The sequence below is a fragment of the Sinohyriopsis cumingii genome, chromosome 11 (assembly GCF_028554795.1).
Source record: "Sinohyriopsis cumingii isolate HCF-2022 chromosome 11, ASM2855479v2, whole genome shotgun sequence".
In the NCBI taxonomy this organism is placed as follows: domain Eukaryota; kingdom Metazoa; phylum Mollusca; class Bivalvia; order Unionida; family Unionidae; genus Sinohyriopsis; species Sinohyriopsis cumingii.
This window is the reverse complement of record NC_142971.1, coordinates 40,908,687-40,929,056: the sequence shown is the minus strand read 5'-3', so window position 1 is coordinate 40,929,056 and position 20,370 is coordinate 40,908,687. Positions and strand designations below refer to the sequence as shown.

General features: G+C 33.8%; 1 protein-coding gene and 1 long non-coding RNA gene across 4 annotated transcripts in view; one reads left to right on the top strand and one right to left on the bottom strand.

Moving 5' to 3' along the window:
- LOC149787989 (suppressor of tumorigenicity 7 protein homolog) overlaps positions 1–20,370 on the bottom strand; it is a 132,042-nt gene that overhangs the window by 102,936 nt on the left and 8,736 nt on the right. The window lies entirely within an intron of this gene.
- On the top strand, positions 43–19,970 carry LOC149787990 (uncharacterized). Its single transcript, XR_016424131.1, has 3 exons — positions 43–175; positions 13,006–13,154; positions 18,767–19,970. It is a non-coding gene; the product is annotated as an uncharacterized LOC149787990 (long non-coding RNA).

Here is a 20,370-nt window from a genome sequence, read left to right as displayed (position 1 = left end):
CGCAAGAAATTTAAATGCGGTGGATTTGGCATTACAGGGTTCTGTGACATTCCCAGCGTCATTGCTGAACAGACGCTGCGCAGCTTGGGCTGAAGCAACCAGAAAAGTCTGCATAGGAAATAACGGACAAAGCAAAATAATGGAGGTCATTACGGGCCAGAGGGGAATATTTAATGTGAGTATCATCAAATAAACAATGGTGGAATGTCTTTTTAAAAAAAACAACATGGGAATTGATCTACATATCTTAATCATAACAGAATTTCGTTTCAGCAACACATATACATTTTAATACATGTTCTGCATTAAGAGATTTCAAACATTCGTTATGAATGGCTCTCGGGTTCTTGTGTATTTATTCTTAGAATGTCAGGCCAGTTGTTTATATGACTGGGATTCGATAATGGAGTGGTCAACACACTTTCTATGCACTTCTAGTGTATCAGATCTGAATCCACAATCAGGCAAACTGAATGGTTCATGCTTTCCTTCCAAAATAAGTAACTTTGCTAGTTTCCTTCACCCTGGCAATCACTGCTAAAGCTTGTTATTTAAAACATCTTCCTGCCTCAACAACAACAAAAAAAAAAAAAAAAAAAAAAAAAATTTACCATTTACTCAGCTCCTTATCTTATGCACATGAGTAGCAAAATTGTCCACAAAAAAACCCCCTTCAACTCACTTTATTTTATTGTCATCAATGGTCTTGATTGGGAGGTTCTGATAGTATATTCACTAAAGCTGTATATGCATGTTATAAAATCAACATGAAACAAATAAATACACTTAATACAGAATTTAATTTTAAATAGAACCTTTAGGAATGATGCTGAAATACAGTTGGTAAAGTCTGTAATGCTTTTTCTCGATGGCAAAGCATTTGTTACAAAGCTATGACCCAGACCTGCATATACACTCAATGAAATATTAGAAGTGTTTTTTTGGTGGTGGTGGAATGAGTGTTTTGCACATATGTGTTGCATGTGAAAAGTAGTTAATGCATGGGGCAGAACTAGATAATCAGTCTCATAATAAGTCAGTACCATGGTCCTTCACCATAAAGCATCCAGTATACCGCACACCCTTTATGGGGTCAGTACTGTGTTCCTCCATTATAAAGCCCCCCACCCATATCATAGCCCCTTCATTTGGGGTTAGTAGTCAGTATTATGGTCTCTCACTATAAAGCCCCCTTTATACCAACACCCCATTCATAAGGGGTAAGTACATTGGTTCCTCACTATAAAGTCCCCAGTATACCACTTCCCCTTTATAAGGGGTCAGTAGAGTGGTCATTAACTATGAAGCTCACAGCATACCACAACACCTTATGATCATTAGTAAAATTTCCCATACATAGAGCATAATATCTTAAGAGAATGAAATTTTTGACAGCATCACTACCTTCATCAGTGACCGATGTTGATCAGATGACTTATAATGGTCACATGTAAGAGACTGGCGTAGATGGGTGGTACTTCAAATGAAGTGGAAATCACTACATCAGGGAAACAGGCAATGTTCAAAACAAAGATTAAGGAACATATCAGAAGAATCATCGGTCATGCATGAACATTTTTGCAATATGGGACATTCCATTATTCTCAATCAGACCAAAGTGATCCCATTAGAGGACAAGACATGAAAAAGGAAGGTGAAGGAGGCAGTTGATGTTGTTATTGTTATAGGGTTGAATGCCATATTTTTTGCACAAGATAGGCTATACATGGCAGCCAGTATAAATGGTGGAGGAAGAACCTAGGAAAACCGAGGAAAGAACCACCTACCCACGAGAAGCTACTGGCAAGCTTTTTTATGTACCCACATTGTCCTAGCCCAAGACTTGAATTTATACAAACAGAGGTGAGATGGCCATGATCCATAACAGTGAGCACTTTAAACAGCTCTGCCATTCAGGGCCCCGAAGGAGCAGTTTACATATGACAGCAGTGGCCAACAGGGATGAGGGCTTGAAAGCTTTTCTCACAAACTAGCCAATAATCTTTAACAAAGATGACTTTAGCTGTCTCATTGAGGAAACAAGTGTAACAGCTATTTCTTCTTAACACACATCCCTGATTTATTAAACTTCCAAACAAAGCCACAGTGGAGCAGTGGTTAGCAACCCTACCTCAAGATGGAAAGGGTGAACATTTGAATCCTACCATCAGACTAGTGTGTGTCCCTGGGCAAAGCACCTGACAGCCAAACTAATACTCCAATGGTTGTGCTTTTCATATCCACCCAGGCTAGCCTCAGCGTGACAGAGCCAATAATGTGTTAAAACTGCCAATAAAACTCAAAAGAACTGCTCTTGGACACAGGGGTTCATTACAAAGAAAATTAGGAGCCTAACCTGTAACAATATAACACTTGTTACAGGTTAGACTCCTAATTTTCTTTGTAAGGAACCCCTGTGCTCTTGGACAGCAATACTCAATGGACCAGCAACACAAATCACCCTGGCTTTTAACAATTCAATAATATGTGCAATGGTGGTCTTTTTTCTCTGACTGCCTTTACTTTTCAATCCCTATGTGACAATTAGCTATATAAATTGCTCAGGGTGATATGACTCCATGAGCATCTGTGATGCTAGTCCCAGATAAACATTACTCAGGGTGATATGACTCCATGAGTATCTGTGATGCTAGTCCCAGATAAACATTATGCAGAAAGCTGTGAGACATCTGTTTACTGTTGATACAGGTTACAAGCAAGATTTTATAACACAATTGTGTCAGAGGTATTTGGAGTAGAGAATCATGTTTCTCATGTGACACTCCATGACATGGCAGGTATGGGACCGGAAAAACTCTTAATGAAGGTTCACATTTGGACATTTTTTTCTTCTCAAGAAATAAAAAAAAAGAAAAAAAAACAACTGCACCTATTCTATATTTTTTAATCACATGCTCTGATTTCAAAAACCATTACTTTCACTTCATATGACATTTCATCCACACATTTCTACTGTAATATATATATTTTTTGTGCCGTGTTCTAGAATAGCATGATAGACAACATCAAGCTGAGACTATGTCAAAGGGAGGTAATATAGTTACTAATTTTGAGCAGTGAAGCATGTCACTAATTTTAGTGCCTTATTCCAGGAATTTGGAGTAAACTGCAGTGGAGCAGAGGATTTTTAACTTACTGAGTACACAAAATTAATTGACAAAAGCTATACATGTTTTCTCCCTTAGGAACTATTTTTGACACATAGCTATTTTTCCAAGATGGAAGACATTTTTCATGGATTTTGGGAGTTGCTTCAAACTACAGATTTGAAGACCCAACAAACAATGACACTTTTGTGGAAGCCAGAGAACTCTTTCCCTACTCTACAAATTTAAGTATCCACAAAAATGTAATATATTTGCAAATTTGTGACAACTGACACTCATGAACACAAATAAATTTGCAGTATTTCCTAACCTTTAACAAACAAAGCTGTTGTTTTGTTAAGACCCTTTAAAATATGGTACTTCAAATGTAGTGATTCTCATTTTTCAAGGAGAAACCTATATGGACTCTCCTCAATTAAAGATAAGAACTCTGTTGCAAAATAAGCTTAAAATTCAATATCAATGGGTGACTAGTGCTACACACTGTCACATCTTCCAAGTAATTAAAAACTGGATATTTTACTTCCTTCAGTAGTAGTGTCTGAGTTTATTGCTAAGAAACCTATTTCCAGTATTTTTAACTTGAGAATAATGAACTCCCTACAAATCTGCAGCTGCCACAGGTGCAGCTGCACTGAAGTGTTATTAATCACTTCAACTACCAGATATTAAACCAGAAGCAGGTATCTGTAATCTGTTCATTTTCTGATGATCAAGAGAAAAATTTATATGTAGCTCTTTTTAACTGAATCTCATTAGCGGTCATGGTAGAATGCAAATTAAGGTAAACACTTTTATGAGTGCAAGCTTGAATAAGACATGTCTAATTCATAGACATTCAGAGAAAATTTCTGTGCTGCTCTTGCAATTATGTAACCATGAATGCAAATTAATGTAAAGATGTAGGTCATTTAAACATTTAATGTGTGCCTATACCTATGTACCTCCAACAAATACTATTTCTGGCAAAGGTGTGCGGCATCATGTGATTTACAGGCGCACTGGAAGCTTGTAGAACATTCAGGCTTAATGTCTGTCACATAGATGGCTGCCACTAAATACCATATACCAGGCATCAGCAACCCTTTAGAACTGCTGTACCAGGTCCATTCAATTACAGAGTGCTGTGTGCCATGTCACATGCATCCCTGTAAATATTGTTTTTTGTATATACAATACAAAACTACAACTCACACCACATGCCTTTCTGAAGTCTAGTGTGCCACCATTGGTACGCATGGCACAGGAGACTGACACCTGTGTTATACAAACAAATACTTCAAAACTTCAACATTTCAGATGCATTTTCTGTTAAATTTTTAGTATATACAACATTAACACAAATTTTTATGGGGCAAGTATCACTATAAAATACTGAATTTATATGATTTTCTATGATGCAGTCTAGATGTAAATTAAGGTATGCACAGAGCTAAAAAAGACAAATCACTGCCTTATTCAGATGATGACGAGTATGAAAGGAGAAGTCGACTTCTGTCATCACAAGCGGGAAGAAATTAGTCACCATATTGTCTCCTGCCATGCCAAATGAGTAGCAATTGGAACATTAGTAAAGTCTGGTGCCATTTAATATTTAATTATGAACTTCATGAATAAAACATCTGTGTGGAAGACTTACTTTTGACAGTAATGTTTTATTTGGTATGAAATAAACATAAACAGGCAATCTTCATGCAAAAACATCTAATAATGCAATAAAAACAACCATAGCAAAAAAGTGTATACATTTTTTTCTGATTTGATGTTACTGGCCCATCGCCAGCAATAAAAAGTAAATCAGGATATTGCAGCAATGGGGAAGAGAAAATCTGACTTCAAGCTCTTTATGAAAAACAGAGGCAGTAAGTGAGAATGTTGTATTCTGCCAAGTGTAGGATCTTTTTGTAATTCATTAAATCATTGCTTAATGGGTTTTTATGATATTTAAAGAAAATAAACTTTAACATAAATGAAAGAAAGGAAGGAAGAAAAATAAAAACCAAGAACCAGTTTGATCCTTATTGATACAGCCATCCATTCAGAAGAAGACATGCTATTTTCAAGACATTGGATATGAGATGGAAACCATTTTCATTTTGGTCCAACTATATACATCATAAGACGTCTTCTGATGAACAATTAATGACAATATTACTTTACATTCAGGAGTATTAACAAGAACAAGTTTTTCAAGAAGGTCACTCTAGTGGCCATAGTGGAGATTTGATCAGCACCATTTTCATTTACACCAAACAGGCATCAAAAGAAGTCTTCTGATGAAAACTCCCTGGCAATATAAATTTTCTTTCAGCAGGAGAAGACATGACAAGATCGAGACCATTTTCATTTGGGATCAAGTAGACATTAAAAGAAGTGTTTCAATGAAAATCCCTTTTTAACATGATCAGTTCAGGAGAAGTAGTAATAACATGATTTTCAAGGTGGCCACTGTGGTATCCACAGTGGCTGTCCAAGTGGCAACATTTTCATTTAAGACCAAGTAGACCACGGAATGGATATGGGTATACAATTTTATGGCAATCCTCAAGTAATTTTGGAAGAGTAGTGATAATAAACTTATGCTAATGGACAGAGAATGGACAATGAAGAACAGACCATCCCATGAGCTCTTCTGGTTTATTACCAGCAGAACCAACAAGAGCCAATCTTATGTCCAATGTAGTAATGAGGATGTTTACCTTGAAAATCTTCCTCAATAGATGATCATATCAGCACGTGGATTTTCACCAGAAGACCTGTTGAGTTGGCTAGAAATGAAATTAGTGCCAGTCCAAAATGGTTAACACTATTTCTACATGGAAGATCATGTTACAGCTTAAAAATATCTGAGACATTCTTTATGGTCCTTTCAAAGATTTTTGTTTACTCTGAAGATATCTTGTTTTTGTGCATAAATGTTTCACATCAAAGTTAATATCTATCCATTTAATTAATGACTTTCAGACTTGTACACAGTGAGCCCAATATCAAAAGTGCATACTGTAATGAAAGTAGTTGCCATATTATATACTTGCTTATAAATAGAGTCCAACTGCAAACTGCAAAGACCCAGATTTGCTGTAGCATATTGCAGAGTAGATCTTATCTACATGTATGCAGCTTGTTAGGAGTAATCAAAAGAACTAACAACATAGATCCTGATCAGCCAGTGCATTTCCTGAGGAGGATCTATGCTGTTTGCACTTGGACTTTACTCAAAAGTGAGTACATACATATATATGCAATACAAATAGCAGTTCAGATGACAAAGTATTTATTTTATGTTCTGTAAACAAAAATTCTTATTTTATATGGAGATAAAATTGCTATTAAAACTAGCTGACATTACAGACTGGTTTAGTGTTTTAAAGCAAAACAACACAAGTAGGTTATTTACTGTAGAGGAATAAAGTGCCTTGCCCATGAATAACACTAAGGTAGCCGACCCAGACAAACCTGACCAGACTGGCCTTTAGGAAATTAATTTGTTGGATCAGGTTCATCATTATTAACAATGACAAAAAATATGATTAGTAAGTGAGTAATGTGAACATTCTAATAATTTATTTTCAGGAATTTTTTAAAATGTTCATTACTTACATAAATCCTAACTGTCTGGAGGTCACTTCTGCTTAAATTTCTTTTGTTTGCATTATGTTAGTCCATGGTTAAATTCAGTGAAAGATAACACAAATTTTTGCTTTATTAATGGCCAAGCTGTACCATAGCTACCATCCATTGTCGCTGATGACAGCCTTATATAATTTCCAAATAGAGAGTCTTTTTCAGTATTTTCCCTAATATCAAACATTACTATGATTCAGGATTTAATTGTTGGTTTAAACAGGAATATGTTTAAACAGGAATGTGATGAATGGCACATTATACACCCATCCCATGCTTAACAGTTCTCAATGCGGAAAAGTTTTGTGCACATACCACTTTTCTTTTAACCTTGACCACAAAATATATAGGCTTCTTCCTTACACAAAGTGTATGCCATACAAAAAAATTGGATCCAGGTTTAATGTTATTACATGGAAACCCAGTGACCTTGGTCATTGACCTTTTGATTCCAAATTGATATACTTTTTCCTTAAACTAAGTACAAGCCATCCACAAAGTTTGGTCCAAGTCTGTGGTGTAGAACAAATATTACTGTGCTGAAACCATTTTTATTCTTCAAAGTAATATTGACCTCTTACCTTTTTACCCCAGTATAAATAGGCCTTTGTCCTTTTGACCCTAAAAATGTATAAACTTCTTTCATACCCGAAGTGCATGCCATCCATAAAGTTTGGTAATTGTAGATGATGGAGTACTCCAGTTATTGTGAAGAAATGAAACTTGGTGTCAGAATGACATACAACTTAATATAATAAACTCCACCTTATGGTGGACATAAGAAAATTAGATTTCACAAAAATTTTCTTACATTAGTGAATAAAACAAAATTTTCAAAAAAATGCACTTCTCAAGGAGTGACAATTCTGATTCTGACTTACTAACCCAGTAAGGATGATGTGGGAAACAAAGGTCACTGAATTTTAATTGCTGTTTGTTTATGTATAAATTGGGCTGCCTACATTAAATTTCACAAGCCCAACAATATTTTTATGGGTGCCAATATTATAAATATGTTTATTTCATGTTTACAGTTGAGACAGCAAAAGAAGAGAAGGGAAAGTAAATTAATCTTTTGAAATTTTACACGTATATTGTGCAAGCAGTCAAGAATCACCATTTTCCTGTTGCTTAAATTGTTATATAATTATTGAACTCTTGTTTTATTACTTAGGCTTCACACTGTTTCCATGGTAACATGAAAAGAATGTTCCAAACAGAAAATTCTTATTAACACGTATAACTCCTATCCAGCTTGGTTGCCAAGGGTACCAAGATTGATTACAATATCTCAAATTTTGTTTCCAAAACATTTTTATTATTTCCAGTACAGATTGGTAATGGGATCAGACCATTTGTTATCACAACATTAAAGCCTTCTCCCTTACAATTATTACAGATGATTAGATATGCATATCACTAACTTAGATTCTAAATATTATATCTAATTCAGTGTTGTGAAAATAATGAAATGGAGAGAGAGAGACAGCAAGACCACTGGTTGTGTTTTAGTCTGTACACAGATTTGTGTATTGAGTATAACACAAAAATTTAACTATGCTTAGAAAGAAGAATTGGTTCCCAATGTTCCTGAATTTTTATTAAATTCTTTTCTGTCTACACTGAATGCAATGCATTTTTCTAGTATATAATAATATTCTTTTAAGAAGCTTTTAAATCCATTTTATGTAGGTTTGTCTCTTTTCATCTTGTATGTGAATATGTAGAATTTGTAAGCAGAAGAACATGATATAAAGTTTGTCATTTAAATGCTTTACATCTATTTCTTTGCATAAAACCATTTTGACATTTGGAGTAAGTAGTAATTTTAGTACATATCAAACTCACTGAGAGTAACATCATTCCATAATGTACTGATCGCACTTCATTCCCAATACAAATGCATTGTTGTTTCTTGTGAGCCATTACAAAATGTATATTTATCAGTATCATCAGCATATATTTTTTTACAAGTATTCATTAGAATTCTATGGATAACACAATATTGAAACCATTGTAATTTTCAGGCTTTGTTTTGTAACTTTGAATACTTTACAAATATATATTTGGCCAATAATCACCAGCAAAGTAAACATTCTGTTGCCTTCTTTTTTCACAAGTAGGTGAAACGTTTGAGTTCAAAGGTCTGGCATTCGTGTCCATATTCAGTTTTCTGCATATTGATCTTATAGTCCGAGTGACAATTAGGAAGGCAAGATAATTTTTATTGATGTATTTTTCTGTAAAGCTTTCAAATTCAAGAAAATGTTTCTGGTAAGTGAGCACATCGGTTACATGTAATATAAATAATATTATGTTTAATTCATTTCTTGCACATGATGGGCATTACGTTTACTCTTATCAGTATGTTCATCCACAAGTTTGTGGTTAAATTCAATTCTATTCAAAGTTTCCCAGCCAATAAAATACCATGCCAAAACAATTTTTTTTGTTTACTTTGATAGTTTATCTGAATATTCCTCTCCAAGTAATATGGCAATGTTTTTGATCTCACATATTTCATATTTAAACAAGTAACAAATTTCCTTTTTGTCAGAAGTCTACAAATCCAAGTTTTTTTAAGAGTTAAAATAATTGTTTTAATATCTATTTGTGAACTCTCCTTTGTAGATGCTTGGGAACACAATTTCCCTATTAATTCTATCTACCTTTGACTTCCATATAAATGTGGACAATATCTAATTACATTCGCTAATAATTTTTGCAGACGGTTAGTAAGGAGATGAACCAATGGTTTAAGTTTGGAATCACTAGGGTTTTCAAGACGGTCATTTTACCAATCGATGTTAGAGTTCTTTGTGACCAATTCTAAAAAAACATCTTTATCATGTGTTTTATTTTCAAAATTTATCTGTATGATTTTAAGTCAACTGAATATTTTATACCAAACTGAGTAAACTCAATAACCCATTGCAGTTTTAACGTATGACGACAGGTTTCTGCACTGTATTTCTTTCTGCAGATTGAGCCACAACAGGAATTTTGGCATATTAGGGTACAAACATTAGATATTGAGTAAAATGGAGTCAGAGTTCCATTATATAGCAGGCTCTGGTTGAATATGCCTGATCCACCCATTCTGCCTTTCTTATTATACCTTTTCTGGGATGCCTAATTTTAGTCAACACTAAATACATGTAAGCAGAATTGGGGGTTTCAATGTTAGTATCTCCCCATGAAAACACCAGAGGGCATATCGGTGCAGCTCACTTCTGGATAGTTCAGTCAATTAAGATGGCAGATGTAGATCAAGAAAATGTGACAGACCACTCACATTATGCAAGCAGGATCGATATCTCACTATCTTAAAAAGAAATTCTTTCAATATTTGATCAATTATTTTTATATCTTTTATTTTTTTTCTACTAACTTGCACTGCTCCCAGCTTTCAAAAAAATATTATCTGCCCATTTCAGAACTTCATTATCTTTCCATTACTACCTTATGCTCTAGTTTGTATTATTTGATTGTGTGAAAGTTTATTGCTGCGTAAAAAGTTCTTGCAATTTATCTTGCTTGAAGAATAATGAAAATATGTTTATTTTGTACAGCTATGATAGCAGTTAATGGAAGTTGAACGACGAGAAAAAAATTATAACTTCTTAAATTTTTTTATTATTGATTTAGACGGTTGCTTTTCTATTAATGTTCATTATATTTTTCATGAAATAACTCGAGTTTTTTCAAAATGCACAAATGTCAACCGTGCTTGAACAGACAGGTGCACATACGAGTCTCCTTGATGATTATTTGAATTTTTTTTCCTTGAACAGTTGGAAATTTTAGAGTATACAGTTTGGAGAAATATTGATGTTAGACACACTATGCATGTAGAGGACATTTGTGGCTCTTACCTATCTGCCTGTCTGTCTTTATGTATGTCTGTCTTCTTTCATCTGGTGCATGGGTATGTATATCCTCGAATGAATGTGTTACATAAACATACTTCTGGTTAAAAACAAGTATAAACTGATAGATAAAGACAACAAATATGAATATTTGTGAGTATCCATTTATTATTGACTTGTAGAGCATGTTCTTACAACCAGTCTCTTTTTTAAATCATAAGTTTACAATTTTACATCTGGTCACGTGGATCAATATTGATTTAAAAGGAGAACCAAAGTAATATGATGGAATCTGTGAAATAATTGGATCTTTAAAACTTACATACTTGATGCAAGGAAAGTTAAACAGAATTAAACTAATTTTAAGAAGGCTGTTCTAGATGGATTTGCTGGTGGCAATCAGAAATGTTGTCTAAAGACCCAGGCAAATTTGAGAGTTATTACGTGTCAGCATAAGCAAAGAAAAATCATGCTGAAAGTTATTGCATGTACCGTCTGATATTTGATGTTTCAAAAGTCAAAAAGAAAATGAAACAACAAAATACGTCATTGGGCATGTTATTTAATCTGAATATTGTACGATATTTACACCCAAATATGAATAAATATTCCGTCTGCATTAATTACACTCATTTATTGTTATGATAGCTAATGTAGTTATTGCTTTGTTAAGTTCCTCTGAATACATTAAAATACACATGTACTGTGTTCCATTTTTTTTTAAAACAAACTTTTCTGGTTTAAAATATTCAGCATTACAAATCAGCTGACGTATCGAATTCGTCTATTAATTTTCTTATCGAACTTGTGTTATAACTTTCTAGTGTTATAAACAAACTATTAGCCTTGTAAAAATAACTGCGAAAAAAGGATATATCAACATATGAAAAATGCAAATTGTTGAGATGGTTTTCGTTAAAGCTATATAATAAAAAATGTGCAAAAAATGTTTAAAATCGCAGAGCAGAGTGAAATGTTCCTACAAATGTATCTGAAATTATGGATAATGAGTTTATATTAACAGGTATGGACAGTGCATTTAATTTAATTATTTGATATCATTTAAGGATGGAAAGTAACTATTATTTAATTATCTGATATAATGTAAGTATGGACACTGAATCTAATTATCTGATTTAATGTCTATAATTATTCTCCTTGTATGAACAAAAGATATTTGACATATATAATTGATTCGTTGGTTTAACCATAATGATCATTATGTAGTACAGCTAAGATACCTTACTTTGTTGACTGTATGTTTCGCTAACCATGTGTAGAACAGTGAACTATCCAGAACTGGAATATTTTTGTGGGCATGCGCGTTGGAGCTAATTTTAGATGCTACGGTAAGTAACTCTGTTGAAACTGTGAAACCCCTTATAGAGCCACAACTCAAAATGGGGTTGCCATCATCCTTAAACTGCTAATTGGGGCTGGATGGTGATAAACAAGCCCACATGACATTTATCTGAGCCAGATCACTGCAGTGTCCTCTCAGGAAAACCTGCTTTGCTTATCACTACCGGTATTTAATATGACATTGACCTTGAAAGGGTGTAATTTGTCTCTAACCTGAAAAGGCAACTCAATTTCAAGTATTTTCCCTCCCTTTTGGGGGACAAAAGATTGATCCCTCAATGGCACTGAATGTGCATCATGATGAACATCAGGGATCCTTTTCATTTAGATGACCTTTGAATCATTTAGCAGTTGTGGTATGTTCCTACAACAAAATATCAGTTTTCTTTCCCAACACTAGAGGAAATTCAAACACCTCCTGGGAAAGAAGGGGTTTGTCCATTAATAATAAGGAGGAAGAGAGGCCCTTCATTCTTCCTCTGTGTATGCATCAATGTTCCACAAAGCCCCTCACTTGATCTATCCAGAGACAACAAAATTGGACTTGTGTCCTTGCATGCACAGTCAGTGCATGACATGCAGGTGGGGTGAATGTTCCATGTTGCCATCCTGTGAACACTCTTACACACTCGTGAACATAATAAGCTTTAAATGCGAAAAAATCACACAAAATAAAAGATCTCTCAAACAGACAAGGCAGACTATACTTAGCACTGGAACTATAAAGGGGTGTACAATTTACTGAAATACCAATTGCTAAGCGATGTGTAAAAATCCTTCAAAATTATTTTTAAAAAAGGCAAACAAAAAATACTCCAATAAGGTAAGGAATGAAGAAAGAAACATTCAATCAACAAAAAAAGTATGTGAAGGGTCTAAATGATGTTGAATGACAAAAATGTACATGAATTTTGAGGAGTGATAGAGCACAAGTGTACTATTCACAAGTCCATGGAAAACAAAGGAAGGTATTCCATATGTCAGCTATAACTAAGGAGTCAAACATGTTTCTTCAATTCCAGGCTTCCAACACTAACAGGAGGAGGGAAAAATTAGCTTGGACTGTGGACCAGAGTCCTGGAAGAGGAAAGCAATGCAACAGTAGTAGGCTCTGTATTACTGGCATTAAACATGATCGGTTGAAAAGTATGGAGAGGATGCAAGAGTAATGGTATGCAATAAAAACTTAGAGGTATAAATGAAATGTGTCAAATGGAAAGAATTTATTCTTTTGTTGCATAGATTTTTCCTAATGAAAATACTTTTTTCAGAAGCAATTCTTATGTTACATGTTTAGGCTCGAATAAACAGTAACAAAGAAAGAAAGAGTGAAAACAACAAGCTTTGAAAAATTAAACAATAATTTATTTCCCTGGAAAAACAATGTAAAAATGAAAAAATAAGAACTTAAGGTTTTATGAAAACAAATCCAGAAATGATCCAAGAATAATCCATGAATTAAAGTTCGAGTCCCAACGAAAATTCCCAAATGGAAGGCAATGATGTATACTGTAGCTAGTATTGTGCTGTTGTGTCTTCAGTTCTTTGTTGTTTCACAAACAATATTCCAGTGTTTGAATTTCCGAATAAAATTTCAAGAAATTTGTCCAAGAATTCTGTATGAGCACTCAAATATTTCCAGGAAACTAATTAATCTTTAAGAATCCAAATAATTTGAATAAGAATTAAAATGTAATTCAAAACTGGTCATGAAAAACAATTTCCAGTGTAAAAGCCAGACTAACTAAATTCTCTATAGACATCAGTATAAAACCTGAATACTGCGCAAAACAGATGTCTGGATGAGGGTCACGTGATCATCTTCCAAAACAGTTTAGAAGCTATTTAAATGTCTATGTCATGTATTCCAGTACAGACTCGATCTCACTCTATGTATCCCATAATAAAAACAAATAAAAAAGAAGTTGTTTACTTGACTCTCACTCAAAGCCAGGAACTAGGTCAGCAAAAAGTTCTTTTTTTAGGTGTTTTTGACTACAGTCAGGTCAAACTAATTTCTGGAAAGTATCAAATTCCGGTAAAACAAAATTACATTACTCTGACATGTAATGAAATTAAAAATAAAAAGATTTTAAAACTTACAAACAATTAAACTAAATCAAATATACATAACATTTACCCCCATAATGAAAAGAAAGATTTGTATGATAAAGCTTTCTTTTTACCATAGATTAATTATACATGAGGTTAAAAAGAACTCTTATAAATTATATAAAGTGAACATGAAATAATATATTTCTTTATACGGGAAAGTGCACCTTCTATTAAATTATCTTTCCCGTTGATGTGCCTGATGTCATTATCATATTCCTGTAACAACAAATTCAACCTCAGTAGTCTTTGCTTTTTATCTTGCTGATGAAAGTAAGGGGGTTGTGATCACTAAACACAATAATCAAAGAAGGAGCTGAACTAATGTAAATTTCAAAATGTTGTAATGCCAATATCAAAGCCAAACATTCCTTCTCGATTGCTGAATAATTTCATTGATGCTTATTTAATTTCTAAGAAAAATATTACAATGAATGATCAACACCATTTCTGTCTTCTTGAATCAATAGTGCTCCAATCACAACAACAATTGCATCAACAGACAGTTTTAATGATTGGCTGAAATTTGGAGATGTAAGAACTGGTGTGCTTTTAAGTATGGCTTTTAACTTATCAAAAGCCTCCTGACATTTTTCAGTTTAAGGGAACTTATTTTTCTTACTCAATAAATTTATCAGGGGTTCAGCAATTATAGAAAAATTGGAACAAAATTTTCGATAGTATCCAGCCATACCTGAAATTCGCATCAGTTGCTTTTTATTAACAGGCACAGGGAATTCAGAGATAGCCTTGACCTTAGCATCTATAGATTTAACTTGTCCATGTCCCATGATGTGTCCTAGAAAAGTTACACTAGCATGGCAGAACTCACTTTTGGATAAAGTAATGTCAACCTTGCATCTGCGAGTCTGTCAAAGAATTTCTGAATTGTTGCTAAATCTTCTTTCCAGGTGTCGTTGTAGATGATGACATCATTGATGTAAGCATCACAATTGTCCAGACCAGAGGTAATCATATTAATTAGATGTTGAAAAGTACTTGGTGACCCTTTCATCCCCAAAACGGCATTACTTTATAGTGATAAAGTCCATCTGGAGTCACGAATGCTGCAATTTCCTTTGCTCTTTTCGTTAGTGGAATTTGCCAAAATCCTTTCATACAGTCAAATCTGGTGACATACTAGTAATTTCCGATCTTATCAATACAGTCAATTCTTGGTAATGGAAATGAATCTGTTTTTTGTCACACTGTTCACCTTCCTATAATCAGTGCACATATGTAAAGTTTTTTCTGGTTTTGGAACAAGTATCCATGGTGAACTCCAGTCACTTTTACTAGGCTCTATGAAATCATTCTCCGGCAAATACTGGATTTCTTTTTCAAGTATTCCTGTTAGAGAGGGTTCATCCTGTATGGGTGATTTTTCACAGGTTTGGAATTTACAGTTTCAGTGTCATCGAAAATGTTGTTTATTCTTGTAGGAACATCTGGAAATAAGTGCTCATATTCAATTAATAACTGTTTAAGTCCATTTCTTTCATGCTCTTGCAAATGTGAAAGTTTCTGGTCCAGATTTTTCGTAATTTCTGAATTCCGAAGATTTGACACTCCAATATCAGTAGAATCAGATGATATTCCTTCCCTTAAATCTTCACTGAGTGTGATATATACAACTAAATTGATTGCATGTTTAACCTGGCTATCTCTTTCAATATATTCCTTTAGCATGTTTATGTGGCAAAGTTGTCTTTGTTTTCACCTTCCATGAGTATTTGTGACATAATTTAAATCATTTACTTTCCTGTTAACTGTGTAGGGACGATAATACTAATGGCCTGAAGAGGATATTGTGGTATGGGCAAGAGAGCCAGGACTCTATCAACAGGCTGAAAACTGCCTTCCTTCGAGTTTTAATTATATCTTGACTTAATTTTTGATTGAGTAGAGTGCAGATTTGCTCTTGCAACCTCACAAGCCTTTGACAACATCACTTTTGATTTTTGGCCAATAGAAGTGAGTCAAGATCTTGTGATAAGTCTTATTAATCCCTAAATGACCAGCCAAAGGAGTTTCATGAGCCAGACTAAGTATTTCCTGTCTGCAAGATTTTGGAACTACAATATGATAGTTCACTGACCACTCATCACCAGCAGGTACCTTGGGAGGTCTCCATTTTCTCATAAGAATTCAATTTTTAATGAAATAACAGACAGGAACTTCATTGACTTCAGTTTCACTAATGGCCCTTTGAAACAAACAGGAGATCTCAGGATATTTTTCCTGTTCTATGACAAGTGATTTTCGTTTGTCACCCTGATTAGAATAAAGAGAAAGGAATAGTTAAAAGATGATCACTGTGATAAATACCTTCTGACTGATAAAAACAAGGAGTCAAAGTGACCTCATCAAAAGCCTGACTTGTACATGTGTCAGCTAATGGAATACTTCCCTCATCAACATCTTTCTTAAGAGCTTTCTTTGCCATAGCTCTGGTAACTGCACAAGCTGGGAATAAATCAGGGAATTTTTTTTCAATTGGCTCAACTTTCTGATCCAAACAAGGCTTGTCAGTTACAAGTTGATTAACTACAACCTTGTTTCCAGCTAGGCTGTTGCCTAATAATAAATGAATGCCCTCAATGGGTAAAGCAGTTACTGCTCCGCCTGTCACTAGTCCAGATACTAAGTATGATGACAAATTTACACAATGGAGAGGAACATTAACAAAGCCGCACTCTACTTCCTGAATAAGAACACCCTCATTAGAAGAATACTTCTCAGAAAAAAGCAAAGTAGCAGACAATAAAAAACTGAGATGCTTCTGTCTCTTAAATTATTTTAATAGGGATATGACTGGCCAAATCACCCAAGAGTGATACTGAACCCTTCGATATGAATGGTTCATAATTCTCCAAAATAAAATCAGACGGGTTTATTAGACCAAAAAAATGTATTGTTTTCAATACATGACCATGACCATGACCTCTTAGAAGTATGAGCATCTGGAATAGCTCTGTCTTGCTTATGATGCCTATTTTTCAATATGCAGCAATCAGAAATAACGTGTCCTTTCTTCTTGCAATAGGTACACATAGGAAGAGACAAGGATCTTTAATCAAGCTTCTATGAAGCTTGATTTTTCAAAGTTGTACCAGTTTGAGATTTAGAAGGGTTTGTATTAGGCTGAACTACTTTTCTGCCAAAAGACTTGTGCAGAAGTCTTATTTACAAAAGAAATTTTGAGTTAAAGAATACTCATCAGCAGCATGAGCAGCATTATCCAAGGTTTCAATCTGATGCTTGTCAAGATAAGACTAAATGTCACTATGGACACAGTCTTTTAACTCTTCAAGTAATACAAGAGGTTTAAGACTTTCATAATCTTGTTCAACTTTCTTGGCTAAGCACCATCTATCAAATAACTGCCCTTTTTCTCCAGCAAATTTGACATGAGTTTGTCCAGCTTTTCTATAGTTTCTGAACTTTTGCCGATAAGCTTCAGGGACTAACTCATAAACCCTTAAGATGCATTCCTTTTTTCCCCATAAAATTTAATTTTCATATTAATGGGATAAAACATTTTTTAAAAATATATCCCTAGAATATGTACATATATGATTAAAAAGAAAACTACCACATTTCTCTATTACTGTATATATAATGAAAATTGCCTAATGAAAAGCAACGGAACTCAAGTTTATATTTTTTTTATAATTTGTAGAAAACTGACAAAAATGTAATGACAAAAGTATTGTGCAATTTAACCATTACTCTACTGTGCTTCTTTTGAACTGTTCATTTATCAAAATAATAAAATATAATTTAAATATTCCTAATCTTTATTCTTAAAACTTTGTATATTTGTACAAAGGGGCTTTTCAATATTAATTCTGAAATGGAAAACTGTGAAACATTTGGATTCACCATTTTGATACAGTCCAACGTATTTTAAAAGTTGTAATTATAAAGAACTATAATCTTCACTGAAAATTCATAACATGTAATCAATGGTACATATTAAAAAGGAAATATTTAATCAACTATACATACTAAATATTAAATAAAACTTCTATATTTCTTTATATGTTCTATCGATAAATAAGAACTGATATCTATCTACACCACCTTTTTTACTGCAATATGAACAAAACATCTTGGTTCACTAGAAACAGTGCTGTGCATACTCAGCCATTAGCATTCAGTGAAGAAAGCGTAAGGGAATCCATTTGTTTCACACACTGACCAATCAGTAATTTTAAATCTGTAGGTTACTGTTTAATGTATGGGGTTGGGTGAGTTGACAGGTTAAGTATTCAGTTATTACATCTAATTATATATGTACAAGAAAGATAGTCCAACTTGTACTACTTAATAAAAGCAACCCCAAAATGCCCACATGTAAACACAAAATCAAAGTAGCCCCTTATTTTTAACCATCACTGGCCCTTGGGCAAATGAACACATCTAGCAGGTATCAGTCACTGACACTGACATTGACCTTTAGATTCCCAAAACAATAAGCTTCTTTCTTATCAAAAGCATAAGCAATGCACAAACTTTTGACAAGATAAATGGCTAAGAACTTCATTTTGCAAGCAGAAACCATTTTCAGCTAGTGACTTTGCCTGTTTGACTCCATCCACCAAGTTTAGTACAGATCTGTGATGTTGAACTAAAGTTATTGTGTGGAAACCATTTTTCTTCTTTCAGTTGGTGACCTTGACCTTTAACCTACTGCCAGCAAAATCAGTCTGCTACTTTCTTACTCCAAGTGCAAGCCATCCACCAAGTTTCATCCAGATATGTGATGCAGAATGATTGATATTGTATGAAACCATTTTTTCCCTTAAATCAGTTACCACGACCTTTCACCCTTTGACCCCAAATCAATACACTGCTTCCTTATTTAAATGGAAACTATTTACACAGTTGGTAATGGTACATAGTGGAGAACATGAGATTTTGTGTAGAAAAAAAGGAATAGACAGATGAACATCATAACATTATACATTCTGCCTTAACGCAGACATATATAAATTATGGTAATGTGGTACTTTTCCAGATGGAAATATTGAACATTAAAGGATCTAGTTCAACAAGTTTCATTGTAAAATTTATATTTATCAAAAGTATTGTATACAACAATATGTGTACTGCAAATGAGCTAATCAGCAAACCAAAATATTTGGAGCTCAATGAAATCCTGCCAAATTAATAATGATAATAAATTATGACTGGCATTATGCTGTGAATCACTCACGATGATAGCAAGTACTCTGATAAATATTTGATACATGCAATTGTCACATGTATATGCCAAATTAAATCTGAGGGTCAATTCATTTTGCTAACAAATGCATGTTGTCAATGGGCAACAAAATTAGCACTTTCTGAAGCCCACACATACGCATCAATCTATATACAGCAATCAAGTTATTTCCCAAGTGTGAATAGATCAGGGTAATAAATCATTGCAGAGATGGAGGGTGTGGGTTTTAATCTAATGGCCACATGTAGATCACATGTTGTTTATATGAAACAGTGTTTCAAACCTCAACCAGGAGAACCAAGATGATGAAAACAAAACACGTCTCATGGAGCCAAGGGAAACAACTCCTGAATGAATTGTTTATCTTAATAAGCATGTTAACACAGGTAACAGTTCTTCAATTTGTGACCTCTATACTCTTATTTCACATATGGGAAGGAAATGTAAACTGACTCTTCTGGTGTGATAGACAGACTGAAGGAAAGGCCTCACACACACAAATCCGGAGGACTTTAACATAATTATTTTAAATTAAAATTTTAAAATAACCCTTTCTGATATAGCTTGGTTCTTTGGATTTTTCAATAAATAATGCTGTGTTCACAAGCATACATTTCTGTGACATACTCGATTCTAGCAACACATTATCCCAGATTTATTTAAGATCTAATTTATATTATTTTGTCCTTCCCTGAAGCATAAAGTCTGTCAATACATCATTCTATATTTAAACTGCTTACATAGCAAGTGTATCACATTTTCTGTTTAGATTAAACTGTTTTGATCAAATCACTTTATTAATCACATTTTTTAAAAAGGGAATATAATATAAAATTAATATGGAATTGGGTCTAGTCTGTATTCTGTAAAATGGAAAAATTAAATGATCATTCTTAATGAAATTCCCATTACCATTTAAACTGGGCACATCATAAGTTTACTTTCAAAGTCTCTACTATGAATGTTAGAAACAGTATGACTGTTTGCATGTATGTGTTGTGTGTGTGTGTATGTTTGTGATTTGGATTTTAATGTATCTTAACAA